The 22,525-nt window shown below is 57.8% G+C and overlaps 3 pseudogenes; all 3 read left to right on the top strand.

Annotated features, from left to right (window-relative positions):
* The first annotated feature begins 6,995 nt into the window (after positions 1-6,995).
* LOC143429497 (U2 spliceosomal RNA) lies at positions 6,996-7,173 on the top strand (annotated as a pseudogene).
* Positions 7,174-14,472: 7,299 nt separating this feature from the next.
* Positions 14,473-14,643, top strand: LOC143429540 (U2 spliceosomal RNA; annotated as a pseudogene).
* A 7,300-nt stretch (positions 14,644-21,943) lies between these two features.
* On the top strand, positions 21,944-22,150 carry LOC143429507 (U2 spliceosomal RNA; annotated as a pseudogene).
* Positions 22,151-22,525: the final 375 nt, after the last annotated feature.

Here is a 22,525-nt window from a genome sequence, read left to right as displayed (position 1 = left end):
GTTTGAATCCGAGTAGATTCGGTTTGTTCGTCCTTGTACCCGGTTATAAGTGTAAACTTTACACTTATAGCCGTTGGTTTTGAATTCGACCTCTCCGTGTTTTGGGTGTTAGACTGTTTGCACGTACGCCCGTAAATCGAATTTTTTGCTCGATTTTACGGGTCGTCGCTGCGAAATAGCAGCAATTAGTTTAATTAAATTCACCGTCTATTTGTTTAATCAAGTGATCGGGGTACACGGAGGCCCTTTACACCCCGTGTAACTCGATACGTCGCGGTCCGGAGTTTTCCAGGCCGTGTGGAGTGTATCGTGAAAAGCTAAACCGTCGCGGTTGCTAGTCACGTACGCGAAGCACGGTTCGTTCGTGCGGGGCTGTGTCCACCGGGCACAGCGGAATTGTTTTATATTACTTTATTTTACTTTATTTTATTAGATTCTCCGTCGTCGTTAATTCGTATTAAGTGATTAATTTATTCGCGTTCGCGTTCGCGTTGTCCGTTGTCTATTCTAGTGTATATACTTATTTATTATTGTCCCTTGTCTTACGTGTTCGTCCCGTTCCGACCGTTATACCGTCTGTGTTTGCTCCGGTGAGCGTTTTGTTTTATTATTCTGATTATTTATTTTATTTCGACGAGCCGAGTGTTTGCGTTGCGACACTATCGTAACGATGGCGGGTACAAGCAATGGTAATTCGAGCAACAGTGAGTGCGTGGTGAAATTGCTGTACCCGTTCCCTGCCGAATTTCCCTGCCCCTTCTGCTTTGTAGGCAGAACGGTGTGCAGAAAGGGAGCGTGTGTCTATCTGAGACACACGGATTTATTTAAACACCTGAAACTTCATCACCCCGGTGCGATAAAGCGATGGACCTGTGCTGAGTGCGGCTTCGCCGACGATAGCGCTTATGCGCTAAAGAAGGTGAAGGCGCACCACCAGGTCCGTCATCCAGCCACCGGGGGTCCGTGTGTCTCCGTTAGACACAACTCCCTTGCAGGGAGTGCCGCCCGCGCAACGCCCGGCGACAGCGTTGCCGAGTCGCGACCTCGTGACGTGGTGGATCTCTCCACCGAGAGTGAGGTCTCCTTTCCCCCCCTGGGTGTGTCCCCGGTGACCTGTGGGGGCGCAACGACGTGCGCCTCCACCAGACCGCGAACAGTTACTGCTCGTTTAAATGTTTCCAGAGCATCGGGGACGGCTGCCTCAACTGCAGCAACAACAACAACAACAACGACGACAACAACAACAACAACATCCACAGCGTCGAAGGGGGCCTCCTCGAGTACGTCAAAGAGGACAACCGCTAATACCACCACGCAACCCCGGCGAGGAACTCGTCCACCCACCGCCGGAAAAACAAGGACTACAAGGAGCTCCACCACTACAGCTACAACGACCACGACAACGACGGTAGTGGGGAGCAGCGCCGCGACAAGGAGCAGCGTCACCCTCGCGGCGTTCCTTCAACGAAGCCGGCGCTCCTCCGCGGACGAGGCGAGCCCCAACTCCACCAGGACCAGCAGCGGGTCGGGGCCCAAGGGGAGGATTTCAGGGGGCTCTACCACCACGCCCCCTGCCCCCGCAAGGGGGAAGAAGAGCCCGGCGGCGCCCGCAGCAGCTGGGAGGAAGAGGCGGGCGTCGACCGAGCCTCCCCAACCCGACCCGCCCCGACGAATTCTTCCGTCAAGAAGGGTGACCCCCACAACCACCTTCGCGGAGGTCACCCGGGGCAGCCCGTCCGCCGTGGCTGGAGCGGCGGTGGTGTCAAGGAGTACAAGAGCGACGTCTCTCCCGCCCGCGTTGCCCAGGATAACGCGGGCGGCAGCGAAGAGGATGGGGGGCGCGTCCACCACCTCCAGCGCCCCCCCAGCGACACCACCACTGCAGGGCCCCCCACCTACGCCCTGCAGCGCTCCGGCCACCCTTACAACAACCACGGTGACGACATCGGTCCGTGGCTCGCCTATAATGACGGCGGCCGTCACAACACCTACGGCGGTCGCCGTCGCGGCGCGGACGCCGCCAGCCACGGGCCGCGCCTCCACCCCGCCAGCCAGGACGACTCGGGCGACGTCCCTCCCGCCCGGGTCGTCCGCGAAGAGGCCCATTCGGGGACGCCTGTCCCCTCCGGGGGGCAGAGGGGACACCCAGACCACCGGGGTGTCCCTTCGGGTGGAGGCGCGTGGGGAGGGGACCGAGAAGAGGAGGTCCCTACCTTCGCCCAGGCCCCTCCCCACCATCCATGAGTCATCATCGTCGTCATCGTCGGATGATGAGAGAGCGCCGGCGGCCGCTCCCAAGGAGGGACCGGCCCGGACAAGGCGGAGGCGCCGCTGCATAGGCAGCAGCGGCAGCAGCAGCAGCAGCAGCAGTAGCAGCAGCAGCAACAACAGCAGGAACAGCCATACGAGCGCCGCGAGGGGACGGACATCCACGACACCAGGAGCGGCGAGGAGAAGGCGGTGGGTGGACCGTACCATAACCACCACGGACTCGTCGGGGGAAGAGGAGGCCCCAAGGCAGCCGTCCCCGCGGGTGGAGGCCCCGGTTACCTCCACCCGAAGGTCACCGAGGCTCCCCAGGGAGGAGGAGGGGGGCCTCAGTTTAGATAATTTATTGTTAGAAAATAGATTTTATCCTTTGACCGACCGGGCGTCTAGCCCGGTCAATTTTGATCAGATTACTGACTCCCCCGGGCGAAACCGGGGGTGTATTTGTGTGTGCAGGTGTGGAGGCGCGCGGGACCCGCCCGCGTCATCATCCCGGGGCAGCGTCGTCGTGGAGGCTCCGGTGAGGACGGCCCCGTCGAGCATTCGGGAAAGCCACCCGGTGAGTGCAACACGTGGATGTCGTGCGGGTACCAGAGGCGGTCGTGCACCTGCAGCGACCGTGGGGCGGCGGCGCGGGACAGCGACATCGGGCCTCCCGGCTGCTTGCGAGCGGGTAGGCGGGGCGTCTCAGCCTCGGGCCCCGCGGCAATCTAGGGTGCCCCATTCCCGAGGTGGAGGTCGCGACGCTGCGTCCGGCGCGCCACCGACCGGTAGACCCCGATCTAGGGGACGCCGGGAGGTGGACGTTGCCGCAAGGGCGCGGTTAGTGGCCTTCGCGGAGGGGGTGGGAACACCCGAGCAACTGGAGGCGCTCGCCACGAAGGTGGACGAGTACTTTCAGGGGCGGAGGGCCGCGGGACCCGGGGCTGGCGCACGGAGTGCCGCCTCCAGCGGGGGGGCCGGTCGGCGCCGGCCGGTCGCGGAGAGTGAGGGGCGTCGGGGCGATGTGGCCAATTCGATGGTGAGCGATGGCCCTCCCAGCGTCCCGGATCGCGTAGGGGAGGCTACCCGAATCCAACGTCTTTTCAGGGCGGATCGGAAGCGCGCGGTGCGGGAGATTCTCGCCGGAGAATCTCCCCATTGCAGTGTGCCCCTGGAACGGGTCCAGGAGCACTTTACGAACGTTTACTCGCTCCGAGCCCGCCCTGGTAGCCTTCCCTCTCTCTATGGGGAGGACCCGACCACTGAGTCGAACGATGCCCTGGTTTCCCCCTTCACGGAAGCCGAGGTCAGCCGTCGGTTAAAGCGGATGAAGCTTGCTTCTTCCGCCGGACCCGACGGTCTGACCTATGGTGACCTACGGAGGGGGGACCCAGGAGCGGTCCTCCTTACGGCGGTATTCAACACCTGCCGCCGCATGGAGAAGATTCCGGGGCGCTGGAAGCAGTCCAACACCGTCCTCCTTTTCAAGAAGGGTGATCGCGAGGACCTATCGAATTGGAGGCCTATCGCCCTGGGTGATGTCACCCCCAAGCTCTTCGCGGCGGTCGTCGCCGATCGGCTCACTCGTTGGGCCGTAGTCAACAAGCGGCTCAGCCAAGCACAGAAGGGCTTCTTGCCCTTCGAAGGCTGTCTGGAGCACAACTTTGTGCTTCAGCAGGCCATGGCTGCCGCTCGTAAGCAGCGTAGGGAGGTGGTGGTGGCGTGGTTGGATCTGGCCAACGCTTTCGGTTCGGTTCCCCACGCCACCATCATCGATTCGCTGGCCGGCGCCGGCGCTCCCCGGCCGCTTATCAACATCGTCGCCAGCCTTTACGACGGCGTGGCGACGCGGGTCCGTACCGCTGAAGGGTACACGCCCTGGATCCCCATGAAGTCGGGGGTGAGGCAGGGCTGCCCACTTAGCCCGATCCTATTCGACCTTTCCATTGAGGCCATGGTTCGCGGGGCCGTGGACTCGGTGGAGGGTCTGAGTGTGAGAGGGCATAAGGTGACAGCCCTGGCGTACGCAGACGACGTGGCACTCGTCGCGTCATCCGTCGACGGAATGGGAAGGCTATTGCAAGCAGCAGAGGGGACGGCTCGGCAGCTGGGGCTCTCCTTCAACCCCTCGAAGTGTGCAACCCTGCACATCAGAGGGGACGGGAGGGTTTCTAGCACCGAGTTCCGTCTAGTCGGGGGACTCGTTCCTGCCCTGTCGGAGGGGCAGAGTTACGAGCATCTGGGAGTGCCGACCGGGGTTCGGATCGACCAAACCCCGTATCCGACGATCCAAGCCTTATTAGTAGATCTTCGCGCGGTCGACGATTCCCTGCTCGCCCCCTGGCAAAAAATCGAGACCGTGGCGACATTCCTGTTGCCACGCCTCGATTTCGCGTTCAGGGGAGGCCACGTGCGAAGAACCGCTTTAGCCGATGCCGACAGGGTCATCAAACGCACGGTAAAGAGGTGGTTGCACCTCCCGCAGCGTGCCAGTGCGGAGCTGGTCTATATCCCCCCCGCTTGGGGTGGGTGCGGCCTTCTCCCGCTGGTGGATCTGGCCGACGTGGCGACCGTGTCGCACGCGTTCAGGTTATTGAATGCGAGCGATCCGGTCGTTGCGGACTTGGCCAGGTCAGCGCTGTGTGACGCCGTGCGGGAGAAGGCCGGTCGGACCCTTGGGAGCAGGGGCCTTGCCGACTATCTCTCCGGCTCTTTGTCGGGCGAGATGGCGAGGCCATCGGCGGGCCGGGCTTCGTTCTGGTCGCGAGTAAGGAACGTCGGGATTCGTTCTTGTGCGCGGCTTGGATTCAGTTGGAGGTGGGACGAGGTTCGTGAAGAACTCTCGGTCGTTTGTCGCTCCCGGAATGGGCGTAGCGTTGTTGTGCCGCCTGCTGCCAAGGGCCAAGTCACGCGGAGGCTGAGGGCAGCAGTGGGAGAGTGCTACCTGGAAAGGCTTCTTCGGAAGCCTGACCAGGGGAAGGTTTTCGACGCGACCTCCCGTTGCGCGGTCAGTAACCACTTTCTGCGCACCGGGGGGTATGTCCGCTTCGCTGATTGGCGCTTCGTTCACCGGGCCCGCCTCGACGTGTTGCCGCTAAATGGAGCACGTCGGTGGGGGACCGGTGACAAGCGTTGCCGGCGTTGCGGGCATGAGTTCGAGGGCCTTCCCCACGTGCTCTCCCACTGCGGTCCTCACTCCGCTGCCCGGCAGCTGCGGCATGACGGCCTCGTTCATAGGCTCGTGGCGGCTGCCCGTCTGCCAGGGGAGATCCGGGTCAATAAGCGCGTCCCGGGAGTCGACGGCGAGCTGGCAGCCCTGCGTCCCGACATCGTCGTGGAGCACGGGCTGTCGAAAAACATCGTCGTGGTCGACGTGGCCGTGCCTTTCGAGAACACTCTCGAGGCAATTGAGGAGGCGAGGATGGGGAAGATACGCAAGTATCAACCCCTCGCCGAATCATTGCGGAGGCGCGGCTACCGAGTCCACGTAGATGCGTTCGTCGTCGGCGCCCTGGGCGCGTGGGACCCGGGGAATGAGTTTGTCCTGGACCTGCTGCGCGTCTCTCAGCGTTATGCAGCGCTGATGAGGCGTCTCATGATATCTGAGACAATAGCCTGGTCCAGAGATATTTACGTGGAGCATGTATCCGGGGTGCGTCAGTACCGGGCTCCACGGGGTACGTCCGAGGCGGGGTCGACATCGGCGGCGCTGAGCGGGAGCAGTGGAGGCGCCCGCGTCCCTGGGGCGGTGTCGCCTGCGGATCCTTAGGGCCTCCACATCTGCGGGCGGAGAGGACTGGCCGCGAGGGTCTGGAGTAAGCTCGGGTTCATTTTAATTTACTATATTAATTTATTCTATTTTGTTCGGTTTTATTGTGATGGTTCGCGCTCTTATTGCCTCCACGCGAAATGGGAACTAAATTAACTTAACTTAACTTACCCTATTTATTTATCTATTTAACTTACCTTGTTCATTCTACTTTAGTTTATCTTATTTCATTGGACTCTATTATATTGTATTTTATTCTATCTATCTACTTATTTTACCTATCAGACTCTATTTTATTTTAGTTAGTTTACTCATTCTATGCTGTTTTATCTCATAATAATCTATTCTTTCTCATTTCGCCTTTCAATGCTTCCTTCTTATTTCTTATGCGCGTACCTTGCTCCACTGTACCAGGTACTATTTTATTCCATCTGACTCTATCACTCTATCTTATTTTACTGTATTTATTGTCTTATTTTATTCTATTACAACCTGAGCTCTAATTACTGTTTCTCGGGGCCTCTCGGCGGCGGCTAGTACCTCTTGACCCTACTCGAGTGACTGCAGTAAGGCGTATATCCGCACACTGATGCTCTGAATCCATTGAGTCCATCGTGCTACGCGTCATACTATGCTGAAGAGGATATATTATTTATACACTAATTATATATTTTTTTTTCCCTATATTCTATACTTTACATCTATGTTATTATATTGACATTTTATCGAAAAGTTGATTTGTTAAACCGTGCCTTGTGTCACGATGTTTGTTGATATATTGCGATAACTTATTGAACGATGCAATGTTCACCTAACTAAAAATCTGTTACATTCACATTGGACGCTTTAGGGACTTGTCCCACACAGCACTATCCTATGTAATATATATATATATTTTGTGATTGAATTTGTGCGGAAATAACACGAATTATCCTGTAAAACAAGTGTATACCCCTGGGGCTTCGGCCCCGGGGGAACATTAATTGTTAAATAAACGTCTTATCTGTTCTTATCAGCTTAATATCTGATACACTCCTCATTAGGAGTCAGAATATTAACCTGATTTTTGGAAAAAGGCGGACCGCTGGGGCTTGCTCCACCTCCGCCGCGAGTCGACCCAGTATTGCAGTGCCTCTGGGACCGGCTCAATAAGAGTTTCCAAAGATCAGATATATTCTTTTAACCATTAAACCCACACACTTGATCTTCTCCGTCAGTAGCTATAAGTATTCGTTTTAACCTGTGTTCGACTCGCTCACCGGAGTGTCGCGTTATCATCCGCGTCGCGCGTGCTGTGCTCGTGTTTGGTGCAGTGTTCAGTGCGTTCGGCTTGCTGGTGGACTCTGGACTTGGTAAGTCTAACACTTGGAATTTCGGTGGAGGTCCCATTTCGCGTGATTAGTTTAAAGTGCTCCCGATGCGGTGGTGTTGAACGCATCGGGTAGACGATAGACGTCCATACGTGACGTCCCTCCTCCTAGGTCGACCATTTCGACCTCCGAGGAGTTTGAATCCGAGTAGAATCGGTTTGTCTGACCTTATACCCGGTTATAAGTGTAAACTTTACACTTATAGCCGTTGGGTTTGAATTCGACCTCTCCGTGTTTTGGGTGTTAGACTGTTTGCACGTACGCCCGTAAATCGAATTTTTTGCTCGATTTTACGGGTCGTCGCTGCGAAATAGCAGCAATTAGATTAATTAGAATCACCGTCTATTTGTTTTATCAAGTGATCGGGGTACACGGAGGCCCTTTACACCCCGTGTAACTCGATACGTCGCGGTCCGGAGTTTTCCAGGCCGTGTGGAGTGTCGTGGAAAGTTAAACCGTCGCGGTTGCTAGTCACGTACGCGAAGCACGGTTCGTTCGTGCGGGGCTGTGTCCACCGGGCACAGCGGAATTGTTCTATATTATTTTATTTTAGTTTATTTATTCTAGTAGATTCCGTCTCGTTCGTTAATTCGTACTGATTTATTAATTTATTCGCGTTCGCGTTCGCGTTGTCCGTTGTGATATCTGTATATACTTATTTATTTAATCGTGTCCTTCGTCTTTTGTGTACGTCCCGTTCCGACCGTTACCGTCTGTGTTTCGCTCCGGTGAGCGTTTGTTTTATTATTGATATTATTTATTTTATTAGACGAGCCGTGTGTTGCGTTGCGACACTATCTTCACGATGGCGGGTAATAGCAGTAATAATACAAGTTCAAGTGAGAATAGCGTGGTGTTGCTGCATTACCCGTTCCCGGCAGAATTTCCTTGCCCGTTCTGCTACCTTGGCAGAACTGTGTGCAAAAAGGGAGCGTGTGTCTATCTGAGACACACGGATCTATTCAAACATTTAAAGATCCATCACCCCGGTGCGATCAAAAGGTGGGTGTGCGGTGAGTGCGGCTTCACCGACGAAAGTGCGTATGCGCTGAAGCGTGTGAAGTCGCACCACCAAACAAAACACCCGTCCACCGGGGGTCCGTGTGTCTCCGTTAGACACAACTCCCTTGCAGGGAGTGCCGCCCGCGCAACGCCCGGCGATAGCGTTGCCGAGTCGCGACCTCTTGACGCGACGGAGTTATCCGTCGAGAGCGAGGTCTCTTTCCCCCCCTTGGGTGTGTCCCCGGTGACCTGTGGGGGCGCAACGACGTGCGCCTCCACCAGACCGCGAACAGTTACTGCTCGTTTAAATGTTTCCAGAGCATCGGGGACGGCTGCCTCAACTGCAGCAACAACAACAACAACAACGACGACAACAACAACAACAACATCCACAGCGTCGAAGGGGGCCTCCTCGAGTACGTCAAAGAGGACAACCGCTAATACCACCACGCAACCCCGGCGAGGAACTCGTCCACCCACCGCCGGGACAACAAAAAGGACAACAGGATCCACCACCACTACCACTACTACTACTACCACGGTGGGATCCAGCGCCGCGACGAGAAGCTCCGTCACCCTCGCGGCGCTATTTCAACGAAGCCGGCGCTCCTCCGCGGACGAGGCTAGCCCCAAGTCGACGAGGACAAGTGGCGGGCCGGTGTCAATGGGGAGGGCCTCAGGGGGCAAAACCACCACGCCCCCTGCCCCTGCAAGAAACAAGAAGAGTCCGGCGGCGTCCGCGTCAACCGCAAGGAAGGCGCGGGCGTCGACCGAGCCCCCCCAACCCGGTCCGCCCCGACGAACTGGACCAGCCCGGAAAGTGACCCCAACCACCACCTTCGCGGAGGTCACAAGGGGCAGCCCGTCCGCCGTGGCCGGAGCGGCGGTGGTGTCGAGGAATATGAGGGCGACGTCTCTCCCGCCCGTCCCAATGAGAGTGACCAGGGCCACAGCGAAGAGGATGGGGGGTGCGCCCACCACCTCCAGCACCCCCCCAGCGACACCACCACTGCAGGGCCCTCCACCTACGCCCTGCAGCGCTCCGGCCACATTAACAACCACGACGATGACGACCACGGTCCGTGGCTCGCCTATAATGACGGTGGCCGTCCAAACACCTACGGCGGTCACCGTCGCGGCGCGGACGCCGCCAGCCACGGGCCGCGCCTCCACCCCGCCAGCCAGGACGACTCGGGCGACGTCCCTCCCGCCCGGGTCGTCCGCGAAGAGGCCCATTCGGGGACGCCTGTCCCCCCCGGGGGGCAGAGGGGACACCCAGACCACCGGGGTGTCCCTTCGGGTGGAGGCGCGTGGGGAGGGGACCGAGAAGAGGAGGTCCCTACCTTCGCCCAGGCCCCTCCCCACCATTCATGAGTCATCGTCGTCATCGTCGGACGATGAGAGAGCGCCGGCGGCCGTTCCCAAGGAGGGACCGGCCCGGACAAGGCGGAGGCGCCGCTGCATAGGCAGCAGCGGCAGCAGCAGCAGCAGCAGTGGCAGCAGCAGCAGCAACAGCAGGAACAGCCACACGAGCGCCGCGAGGGGACGGACTGGACCAACACCAGGAGCGGCGAGAAGGCGGTGGGTGGACCGCACTATAACTACCACGGATTCGTCGGGGGATGAGGAGGCCCCAAGGCAGCCGTCCCCGCGGGTGGAGGGAACCGGTCCCTCCACTCGAAGGTCACCGAGGCTCCCCAGGGAGGTGGAGGGGGGCCTCAACTTAGATAATTTATTGTCCGAAAATAGATTTTATCCATTGACTGACCGGGCGTCTAGCCCGGTCAATTTTGAACAAATTATTGACTCCCCCGGGCGAAACCGGGGGTGTGTTTGTGTGTGCAGGTGTGGAGGCGCGCGGGACCCGCCCGCGTCATCATCCCGGGGCAGCGTCGTCGTGGAGGCTCCGGTGAGGATGGCCCCGTCGAGCATTCGGGAAAGCCACCCGGTGAGTGCGACACGTGGGTATCGTGCGGGTACCAGAGGCGGTCGTGCACCTGCAGCGACCGTGGGGCGGCGGCGCGGGACAGCGACATCGGGCCTCCCGGCTGCTTGCGAGCGGGTAGGCGGGGCGTCTCAGCCTCGGGCCCCGCGGCAATCTAGGGTGCCCCATCCCCGAGGTGGAGGTCGCGACGCTGCGTCCGGCGCGCCACCAACCGGTAGACCCCGATCTAGGGGACGCCGGGAGGTGGACGTTGCCGCAAGGGCGCGGTTAGTGGCCTTCGCGGAGGGGGTGGGATCACTCGAGCAACTGGAGGCGCTCGCCACGAAGGTGGACGAGTACTTTCAGGGGCGGAGGGCCGCGGGACCCGGGGCTGGCGCACGGAGTGCCGCCTCCAGCGGGGGGGCCGGTCGGCGCCGGCCAGTCGCGGGGAGTGAGGGGCGTCGGGGTGATGTGGCCAATTCGATGGTGAGCGATGGCCCTCCCAGCGTCCCGGATCGCGTAGGGGAGGCTACCCGAATCCAACGTCTTTTCAGGGCGGATCGGAAGCGCGCGGTGCGGGAGATTCTCGCCGGAGAATCTCCCCATTGCAGTGTGCCCCTGGAACGGGTCCAGGAGCACTTTACGAACGTTTACTCGCTCCGAGCCCGCCCTGGTAGCCTTCCCTCTCTCTATGGGGAGGACCCGACCACTGAGTCGAACGATGCCCTGGTTTCCCCCTTCACGGAAGCCGAGGTCAGCCGTCGGCTAAAGCGGATGAAGCTTGCTTCTTCCGCCGGACCCGACGGTCTGACCTATGGTGACCTACGGAGGGGGGACCCAGGAGCGGTCCTCCTTACGGCGGTATTCAACACCTGCCGCCGCATGGAGAAGATTCCGGGGCGCTGGAAGCAGTCCAACACCGTCCTCCTTTTCAAGAAGGGTGATCGCGAGGACCTATCGAATTGGAGGCCTATCGCCCTGGGTGATGTCACCCCCAAGCTCTTCGCGGCGGTCGTCGCCGATCGGCTCACTCGTTGGGCCGTAGTCAACAAGCGGCTCAGCCAAGCACAGAAGGGCTTCTTGCCCTTCGAAGGCTGTCTGGAGCACAACTTTGTGCTTCAGCAGGCCATGGCTGCCGCTCGTAAGCAGCGTAGGGAGGTGGTGGTGGCGTGGTTGGATCTGGCCAACGCTTTCGGATCGGTTCCCCACGCCACCATCATCGATTCGCTGGCCGGTGCCGGCGCTCCCCGGCCGCTCATCAACATCGTCGCCAGCCTTTACGACGGCGTGGCGACGCGGGTCCGTACCGCTGAAGGGTACACGCCCTGGATCCCCATGAAGTCGGGGGTGAGGCAGGGCTGCCCACTTAGCCCGATCCTATTCGACCTTTCCATTGAGGCCATGGTTCGCGGGGCCGTGGACTCGGTGGAGGGTCTGAGTGTGAGAGGGCATAAGGTGACAGCCCTGGCGTACGCAGACGACGTGGCACTCGTCGCGTCATCCGTCGACGGAATGGGAAGGCTATTGCAAGCAGCAGAGGGGACGGCTCGGCAGCTGGGGCTCTCCTTCAACCCCTCGAAGTGTGCAACCCTGCACATCAGAGGGGACGGGAGGGTTTCTAGCACCGAGTTCCGTCTAGTCGGGGGACTCGTTCCTGCCCTGTCGGAGGGGCAGAGTTACGAGCATCTGGGAGTGCCGACCGGGGTTCGGATCGACCAAACCCCGTATCCGACGATCCAAGCCTTATTAGTAGATCTTCGCGCGGTCGACGATTCCCTGCTCGCCCCCTGGCAAAAAATCGAGACCGTGGCGACATTCCTGTTGCCACGCCTCGATTTCGCGTTCAGGGGAGGCCACGTGCGAAGAACCGCTTTAGCCGATGCCGACAGGGTCATCAAACGCACGGTAAAGAGGTGGTTGCACCTCCCGCAGCGTGCCAGTGCGGAGCTGGTCTATATCCCCCCCGCTTGGGGTGGGTGCGGCCTTCTCCCGCTGGTGGATCTGGCCGACGTGGCGGCCGTGTCGCACGCGTTCAGGTTATTGAATGCGAGCGATCCGGTCGTTGCGGAATTGGCCAGGTCAGCGCTGTGTGACGCCGTGCGGGAGAAGGCCGGTCGGACCCTTGGGAGCAGGGGCCTTGCCGACTATCTCTCCGGCTCTTTGTCGGGCGAGATGGCGAGGCCATCGGCGGGCCGAGCTTCGTTCTGGTCGCGAGTAAGGAACGTCGGAATTCGTTCATGTGCGCGGCTTGGATTTAGTTGGAGATGGGACGAGGTCCGTGAAGAGCTCTCGGTTGTGTGCCGCTCCCGGAATGGGCGTAGCGTTGTTGTGCCGCCTGCTGCCAAGGGCCAAGTCACGCGGAGGCTGAGGGCAGCAGTGGGAGAGTGCTACCTGGAAAGGCTTCTTCGGAAGCCCGACCAGGGGAAGGTTTTCGACGCGACCTCCCGTTGCGCGGTCAGTAACCACTTTCTGCGCACCGGGGGGTTTGTCCGCTTCGCTGATTGGCGCTTCGTTCACCGGGCCCGCCTCGACGTGTTGCCGCTAAATGGAGCACGTCGGTGGGGGACCGGTGACAAGCGTTGCCGGCGTTGCGGGCATGAGTTCGAGGGCCTTCCCCACGTGCTCTCCCACTGCGGTCCTCACTCCGCTGCCCGGCAGCTGCGGCATGACAACCTCGTTCATAGGCTCGTGGCGGCTGCCCGTCTGCCAGGGGAGATCCGGGTCAATAAGCGCGTCCCGGGAGTCGACGGCGAGCTGGCAGCCCTGCGTCCCGACATCGTCGTGGAGCACGGGCTGTCGAAAAACATCGTCGTGGTCGACGTGGCCGTGCCTTTCGAGAACACTCTCGAGGCAATTGAGGAGGCGAGGATGGCGAAGATACGTAAGTATCAGCCCCTCGCCGAATCATTGCGGAGGCGCGGCTACCGAGTCCACGTAGATGCGTTCGTCGTCGGCGCCCTGGGCGCGTGGGACCCGGGAAACGAGTTTGTCCTGGACCTGCTGCGCGTCTCTCAGCGTTATGCAGCGCTGATGAGGCGTCTCATGATATCTGAGACAATAGCCTGGTCCAGAGATATCTACGTGGAGCATGTATCCGGGGTGCGTCAGTACCGGGCTCCACGGGGTACGTCTGAGGCGGAGTCGACATCGGCGGCGCTGAGCGGGAGCAGTGGAGGCGCCCGCGTCCCTGGGGTGGTGTCGCCCGCGGATCCTTAGGGCCTCCACATCTGCGGGTCGAGTGGCCTGCCGCTGAGTACATGGGTGGACATTGATTGCCTCCACTTTAAAATTAGAGGAAGGGTGAGACAAGGGTCGATTAGGTGATAACTGGAGTACCTGATTCTACTCAACTTTATCTTATTTTATTCTATTATACTTATTCTACTTTAGTTATTCTATTCTGCTTTACTTGACTTTATTTTATTTTATTTTATCTTATTTTATCTTATTTTAGCTTATTTTATTGTATCTGATTTTATTCTATTTTACTTTAGTCTACTTCTTTCTATCGAGTTACTTACTCATTTTAATTTATTCAACTACTCTATACACCCATATACCTATTTGTTGTCTACTTATGTATTTGTATATTTAGCTATTTATTTATCTATTTAACTACTTATTTATTTACCTGTCTACCCAGATACTTAGTTATTGTACTCAGCTTCAATATGCATATGATGGAATCCATGTCTGGTTGAGTGATGGAACTGACTCCTCAGTGGCTGGCACCTCTCGACGGGACTCGTTTGACTACAGTAAGGCGTGAATCCGCACACTGGCGTCGAAATTTCATCTAGTCCACTATGCTATGCATTACGCTTATATATTATAAGACTACTATGGCTGTTATGTATATATAAACCAGATTTTACCTTATTTTTTTTACTTCTGTAGACTCTATGTTATTTTTATTTTATTGGAAAGTAATCTGTAATCTGCTAACACGTGGCCTATGACACGCTATCGTTTTGTATCAATTGCTGAATGATACTATGCGTACCTCATAGTGAGGTTATAGAATTAATGGACGCTGTGGGGATTTATCCCCTAGCCTGATTATAGAAAGATGATTTATAATTGAATTCGTGCGGAAATAATGCGAATCTATTGTATAAAACAAGTGTATACCCCTGGGGCCTCGGCCCCGGGGGAACATTAATTGCTAAATAAACGTCTGTTCTTATCAGCTTAATATCTGATACACTCCTCATTAGGAGTCAGAATATTAACCTGATTTTTGGAAAAAGGCGGACCGCTGGGGCTTGCTCCACCTCCGCCGCGAGTCGACCCAGTATTGCAGTGCCTCTGGGACCGGCTCAATAAGAGTTTCCAAAGATCAGATATATTCTTTTAACCATTAAACCCACACACTTGATCTTCTCCGTCAGTAGCTATAAGTATTCGTTTTAACCTGTGTTCGACTCGCTCACCGGAGTGTCGCGTTATCATCCGCGTCGCGCGTGCTGTGCTCGTGTTTGGTGCAGTGTTCAGTGCGTTCGGCTTGCTGGTGGACTCTGGACTTGGTAAGTCTAACACTTGGAATTTCGGTGGAGGTCCCTTCTCGCGTGATTAGTTTAAAGTGCTCCCGATGCGGTGGTGTTGAACGCATCGGGTAGACGTTAGACGTCCATACGTGACGTCCCTCCTCCTAGGTCGACCATTTCGACCTCCGAGGAGTTTGAATCCGAGTAGATTCGGTTTGTTCGACCTTATACCCGGTTATAAGTGTAAACTTTACACTTATAGCCGTTGGGTTTGAATTCGACCTCTCCGTGTTTTGGGTGTTAGACTGTTTGCACGTACGCCCGTAAATCGAATTTTTTGCTCGATTTTACGGGTCATCGCTGCGTAATAGCAGCTCTAGATTAATTAAATTCACCGATTTATTTGCTTTAATTAAGAGATCGGGGTACACGGAGGCCCTTTACACCCCGTGTAACTCGATACGTCGCGGTCCGGAGTTTTCCAGGCCGTGTGGAGTGTCGTGGAAAGTTAAACCGTCGCGGTTGCTAGTCACGTACGCGAAGCACGGTTCGTTCGTGCGGGGCTGTGTCCACCGGGCACAGCGGAATTGTTCTATATTATTTTATTTTAGTTTATTTATTCTAGTAGATTCCGTCTCGTTCGTTAATTCGTACTGATTTATTAATTTATTCGCGTTCGCGTTCGCGTTGTCCGTTGTGATATCTGTATATACTTATTTATTTAATCGTGTCCTTCGTCTTTTGTGTACGTCCCGTTCCGACCGTTACCGTCTGTGTTTCGCTCCGGTGAGCGTTTGTTTTATTATTGATATTATTTATTTTATTAGACGAGCCGTGTGTTGCGTTGCGACACTATCTTCACGATGGCGGGTAATAGCAGTAATAATACAAGTTCAAGTGAGAATAGCGTGGTGTTGCTGCATTACCCGTTCCCGGCAGAATTTCCTTGCCCGTTCTGCTACCTTGGCAGAACTGTGTGCAAAAAGGGAGCGTGTGTCTATCTGAGACACACGGATCTATTCAAACATTTAAAGATCCATCACCCCGGTGCGATCAAAAGGTGGGTGTGCGGTGAGTGCGGCTTCACCGACGAAAGTGCGTATGCGCTGAAGCGTGTGAAGTCGCACCACCAAACAAAACACCCGTCCACCGGGGGTCCGTGTGTCTCCGTTAGACACAACTCCCTTGCAGGGAGTGCCGCCCGCGCAACGCCCGGCGATAGCGTTGCCGAGTCGCGACCCGTTGACGCGGTGGAGGCGTTCTCCACCGAGAACGAGGCCTCTTTTCCCCCTCTGGGGGCGTCCCCGGTGACCTGTGGGGGCACGACGACCTGTGCCTCCACTACAACAAAAACAGCAACAACAACAACAACAACAACAACACCGACAATTATATTGAATACGCGATCTGTTGCTTCTAGAGTATCGGGGACGGCTGCTTCTATTGCAACCAAGACGACTACGACGGGGGCCTCCTCCACCAAGTCAACGAGGATAAATGCAACCACCACCACGCAACCCCGGCGAGGAGCTCGTCCACCCACCGCCGGGAAAACGACAAGGACAACGAGAGCCACCACTACTACTACTACGACTACTACCACGGTGGGCTCGAGCGCCGCAACACGAAGTTCCGTCACCCTCGCGGCGCTATTCCAAAGAAGCCGGCGCTCCTCCGCGGACGAGGCGAGCCCCAACTCCACCAGGACCAGCAGCGGGTCGGGGCCCAAGGGGAGGATTTCAGGGGGCTCTACCACCACGCCCCCTGCCCCCGCAAGGGGGAAGAAGAGCCCGGCGGCGCCCGCAGCAGCTGGGAGGAAGAGGCGGGCGTCGACCGAGCCTCCCCAACCCGACCCGCCCCGACGAATTCTTCCGTCAAGAAGGGTGACCCCCACAACCACCTTCGCGGAGGTCACCCGGGGCAGCCCGTCCGCCGTGGCTGGAGCGGCGGTGGTGTCAAGGAGTACAAGAGCGACGTCTCTCCCGCCCGCGTTGCCCAGGATAACGCGGGCGGCAGCGAAGAGGATGGGGGGCGCGTCCACCACCTCCAGCGCCCCCCCAGCGACACCACCACTGCAGGGCCCCCCACCTACGCCCTGCAGCGCTCCGGCCACCCTTACAACAACCACGGTGACGACATCGGTCCGTGGCTCGCCTATAATGACGGCGGCCGTCACAACACCTACGGCGGTCGCCGTCGCGGCGCGGACGCCGCCAGCCACGGGCCGCGCCTCCACCCCGCCAGCCAGGACGACTCGGGCGACGTCCCTCCCGCCCGGGTCGTCCGCGAAGAGGCCCATTCGGGGACGCCTGTCCCCTCCGGGGGGCAGAGGGGACACCCAGACCACCGGGGTGTCCCTTCGGGTGGAGGCGCGTGGGGAGGGGACCGAGAAGAGGAGGTCCCTACCTTCGCCCAGGCCCCTCCCCACCATCCATGAGTCATCATCGTCGTCATCGTCGGATGATGAGAGAGCGCCGGCGGCCGCTCCCAAGGAGGGACCGGCCCGGACAAGGCGGAGGCGCCGCTGCATAGGCAGCAGCGGCAGCAGCAGCAGCAGCAGCAGTAGCAGCAGCAGCAACAACAGCAGGAACAGCCATACGAGCGCCGCGAGGGGACGGACATCCACGACACCAGGAGCGGCGAGGAGAAGGCGGTGGGTGGACCGTACCATAACCACCACGGACTCGTCGGGGGAAGAGGAGGCCCCAAGGCAGCCGTCCCCGCGGGTGGAGGCCCCGGTTACCTCCACCCGAAGGTCACCGAGGCTCCCCAGGGAGGAGGAGGGGGGCCTCAGTTTAGATAATTTATTGTTAGAAAATAGATTTTATCCTTTGACCGACCGGGCGTCTAGCCCGGTCAATTTTGATCAGATTACTGACTCCCCCGGGCGAAACCGGGGGTGTATTTGTGTGTGCAGGTGTGGAGGCGCGCGGGACCCGCCCGCGTCATCATCCCGGGGCAGCGTCGTCGTGGAGGCTCCGGTGAGGACGGCCCCGTCGAGCATTCGGGAAAGCCACCCGGTGAGTGCAACACGTGGATGTCGTGCGGGTACCAGAGGCGGTCGTGCACCTGCAGCGACCGTGGGGCGGCGGCGCGGGACAGCGACATCGGGCCTCCCGGCTGCTTGCGAGCGGGTAGGCGGGGCGTCTCGGCCTCGGGCCCCGCGGCAATCTAGGGTGCCCCATTCCCGAGGTGGAGGTCGCGACGCTGCGTCCGGCGCGCCACCGACCGGTAGACCCCGATCTAGGGGACGCCGGGAGGTGGACGTTGCCGCAAGGGCGCGGTTAGTGGCCTTCGCGGAGGGGGTGGGAACACCCGAGCAACTGGAGGCGCTCGCCACGAAGGTGGACGAGTACTTTCAGGGGCGGAGGGCCGCGGGACCCGGGGCTGGCGCACGGAGTGCCGCCTCCAACGGGGGGGCCGGTCGGCGCCGGCCGGTCGCGGAGAGTGAGGGGCGTCGGGGCGATGTGGCCAATTCGATGGTGAGCGATGGCCCTCCCAGCGTCCCGGATCGCGTAGGGGAGGCTACCCGAATCCAACGTCTTTTCAGGGCGGATCGGAAGCGCGCGGTGCGGGAGATTCTCGCCGGAGAATCTCCCCATTGCAGTGTGCCCCTGGAACGGGTCCAGGAGCACTTTACGAACGTTTACTCGCTCCGAGCCCGCCCTGGTAGCCTTCCCTCTCTCTATGGGGAGGACCCGACCACTGAGTCGAACGATGCCCTGGTTTCCCCCTTCACGGAAGCCGAGGTCAGCCGTCGGTTAAAGCGGATGAAGCTTGCTTCTTCCGCCGGACCCGACGGTCTGACCTATGGTGACCTACGGAGGGGGGACCCAGGAGCGGTCCTCCTTACGGCGGTATTCAACACCTGCCGCCGCATGGAGAAGATTCCGGGGCGCTGGAAGCAGTCCAACACCGTCCTCCTTTTCAAGAAGGGTGATCGCGAGGACCTATCGAATTGGAGGCCTATCGCCCTGGGTGATGTCACCCCCAAGCTCTTCGCGGCGGTCGTCGCCGATCGGCTCACTCGTTGGGCCGTAGTCAACAAGCGGCTCAGCCAAGCACAGAAGGGCTTCTTGCCCTTCGAAGGCTGTCTGGAGCACAACTTTGTGCTTCAGCAGGCCATGGCTGCCGCTCGTAAGCAGCGTAGGGAGGTGGTGGTGGCGTGGTTGGATCTGGCCAACGCTTTCGGTTCGGTTCCCCACGCCACCATCATCGATTCGCTGGCCGGCGCCGGCGCTCCCCGGCCGCTTATCAACATCGTCGCCAGCCTTTACGACGGCGTGGCGACGCGGGTCCGTACCGCTGAAGGGTACACGCCCTGGATCCCCATGAAGTCGGGGGTGAGGCAGGGCTGCCCACTTAGCCCGATCCTATTCGACCTTTCCATTGAGGCCATGGTTCGCGGGGCCGTGGACTCGGTGGAGGGTCTGAGTGTGAGAGGGCATAAGGTGACAGCCCTGGCGTACGCAGACGACGTGGCACTCGTCGCGTCATCCGTCGACGGAATGGGAAGGCTATTGCAAGCAGCAGAGGGGACGGCTCGGCAGCTGGGGCTCTCCTTCAACCCCTCGAAGTGTGCAACCCTGCACATCAGAGGGGACGGGAGGGTTTCTAGCACCGAGTTCCGTCTAGTCGGGGGACTCGTTCCTGCCCTGTCGGAGGGGCAGAGTTACGAGCATCTGGGAGTGCCGACCGGGGTTCGGATCGACCAAACCCCGTATCCGACGATCCAAGCCTTATTAGTAGATCTTCGCGCGGTCGACGATTCCCTGCTCGCCCCCTGGCAAAAAATCGAGACCGTGGCGACATTCCTGTTGCCACGCCTCGATTTCGCGTTCAGGGGAGGCCACGTGCGAAGAACCGCTTTAGCCGATGCCGACAGGGTCATCAAACGCACGGTAAAGAGGTGGTTGCACCTCCCGCAGCGTGCCAGTGCGGAGCTGGTCTATATCCCCCCCGCTTGGGGTGGGTGCGGCCTTCTCCCGCTGGTGGATCTGGCCGACGTGGCGACCGTGTCGCACGCGTTCAGGTTATTGAATGCGAGCGATCCGGTCGTTGCGGACTTGGCCAGGTCAGCGCTGTGTGACGCCGTGCGGGAGAAGGCCGGTCGGACCCTTGGGAGCAGGGGCCTTGCCGACTATCTCTCCGGCTCTTTGTCGGGCGAGATGGCGAGGCCATCGGCGGGCCGGGCTTCGTTCTGGTCGCGAGTAAGGAACGTCGGGATTCGTTCTTGTGCGCGGCTTGGATTCAGTTGGAGGTGGGACGAGGTTCGTGAAGAACTCTCGGTCGTTTGTCGCTCCCGGAATGGGCGTAGCGTTGTTGTGCCGCCTGCTGCCAAGGGCCAAGTCACGCGGAGGCTGAGGGCAGCAGTGGGAGAGTGCTACCTGGAAAGGCTTCTTCGGAAGCCCGACCAGGGGAAGGTTTTCGACGCGACCTCCCGTTGCGCGGTCAGTAACCACTTTCTGCGCACCGGGGGGTTTGTCCGCTTCGCTGATTGGCGCTTCGTTCACCGGGCCCGCCTCGACGTGTTGCCGCTAAATGGAGCACGTCGGTGGGGGACCGGTGACAAGCGTTGCCGGCGTTGCGGGCATGAGTTCGAGGGCCTTCCCCACGTGCTCTCCCACTGCGGTCCTCACTCCGCTGCCCGGCAGCTGCGGCATGACGGCCTCGTTCATAGGCTCGTGGCGGCTGCCCGTCTGCCAGGGGAGATCCGGGTCAATAAGCGCGTCCCGGGAGTCGACGGCGAGCTGGCAGCCCTGCGTCCCGACATCGTCGTGGAGCACGGGCTGTCGAAAAACATCGTCGTGGTCGACGTGGCCGTGCCTTTCGAGAACACTCTCGAGGCAATTGAGGAGGCGAGGATGGCGAAGATACGTAAGTATCAGCCCCTCGCCGAATCATTGCGGAGGCGCGGCTACCGAGTCCACGTAGATGCGTTCGTCGTCGGCGCCCTGGGCGCGTGGGACCCGGGAAACGAGTTTGTCCTGGACCTGCTGCGCGTCTCTCAGCGTTATGCAGCGCTGATGAGGCGTCTCATGATATCTGAGACAATAGCCTGGTCCAGAGATATCTACGTGGAGCATGTATCCGGGGTGCGTCAGTACCGGGCTCCACGGGGTACGTCTGAGGCGGAGTCGACATCGGCGGCGCTGAGCGGGAGCAGTGGAGGCGCCCGCGTCCCTGGGGTGGTGCCGCCTGCGGATCCTTAGTGCCTCCACACCTGGGTTGGGAGAGTGTGTCGATATGGTCTGGAGTGAGCTTTCTTTTCTTTTCCTTTCTTTGCTTTACTTTCTTTATTTTCTTTATTTTCTTTTTCTTATTCCTTTTCTTTTTCTATATACATAGCCTCCACACTAAGAGATTAATGGCGCCTAGACACAGTCGGTGAAGGACTTTATTAATTAATTTATAATTTGTACTGTATGATATTCTTTTATATTTTACTGTATCCTATTTTACCTTATCTGACTGTTATCTTATTCTGTTTTACTGTTTGGACATTTATCGTAAATTTTAACCACTAACTTATACTATCGCATTTTACTGCAGTAGCCTATTTTATGTTCACTCTTCTTTGTTCTACGCGCCTGTGGGTGTCAATTAAATTATGATTGCACTATTTTATTATTTTACACTATTATTTTACTCATTTAGTGCGAATCATTCTTCTGATTTAGACAATGCATTAATTAATTAAACTATTTATTTCTGCCTAATTTATTCTTGCTGCTCTGGACCGATTGATGGCGCCTAATACCTCCCAACCGGACTCGTATGACTAGGATGAGGCGTATATCCGCACATTGATGCTCTGCTCTAGGCTTTCAAGTGCTGCGTGATACATGGTGTGCCAAATTCTTATAAATGTTATATATATAAAATATGCTTTATACTTTGTATATACTATCTTATTATATTGTTACTTTGGTGTTAAATTAATTTACCGATCCGTGCCTCATGTAACACGGTTGTTATTATATGTACTCAATTTATTGAATGTTATAATTCTCACCTCATTGTAATAGGGGTACGCTCGTAATGGACGCGGAAAAAACTTTCTCCCGCAAGCCTTATATTATAAATGATATATAACTAAATTCGTGCGGAAGCGATGCGAATTATTCTGTAAAATAAGTGTATACCCCTGGGGCTTCGGCCCCGGGGGAACATTAATTGCTAAAATAAACGTCTTATCTGTTCTTATCAGCTTAATATCTGATACACTCCTCATTAGGAGTCAGAATATTAACCTGATTTTTGGAAAAAGGCGGACCGCTGGGGCTTGCTCCACCTCCGCCGCGAGTCGACCCAGTATTGCAGTGCCTCTGGGACCGGCTCAATAAGAGTTTCCAAAGATCAGATATATTCTTTTAACCATTAAACCCACACACTTGATCTTCTCCGTCAGTAGCTATAAGTATTCGTTTTAACCTGTGTTCGACTCGCTCACCGGAGTGTCGCGTTATCATCCGCGTCGCGCGTGCTGTGCTCGTGTTTGGTGCAGTGTTCAGTGCGTTCGGCTTGCTGGTGGACTCTGGACTTGGTAAGTCTAACACTTGGAATTTCGGTGGAGGTCCCTTCTCGCGTGATTAGTTTAAAGTGCTCCCGATGCGGTGGTGTTGAACGCATCGGGTAGACGTTAGACGTCCATACGTGACGTCCCTCCTCCTAGGTCGACCATTTCGACCTCCGAGGAGTTTGAATCCGAGTAGATTCGGTT

This window comes from Xylocopa sonorina, chromosome 11 (assembly GCF_050948175.1).
Source record: "Xylocopa sonorina isolate GNS202 chromosome 11, iyXylSono1_principal, whole genome shotgun sequence".
Taxonomy (NCBI): Eukaryota; Metazoa; Arthropoda; class Insecta; order Hymenoptera; family Apidae; genus Xylocopa; species Xylocopa sonorina.
This window is presented reverse-complemented; position numbering and strand designations above follow the sequence as displayed.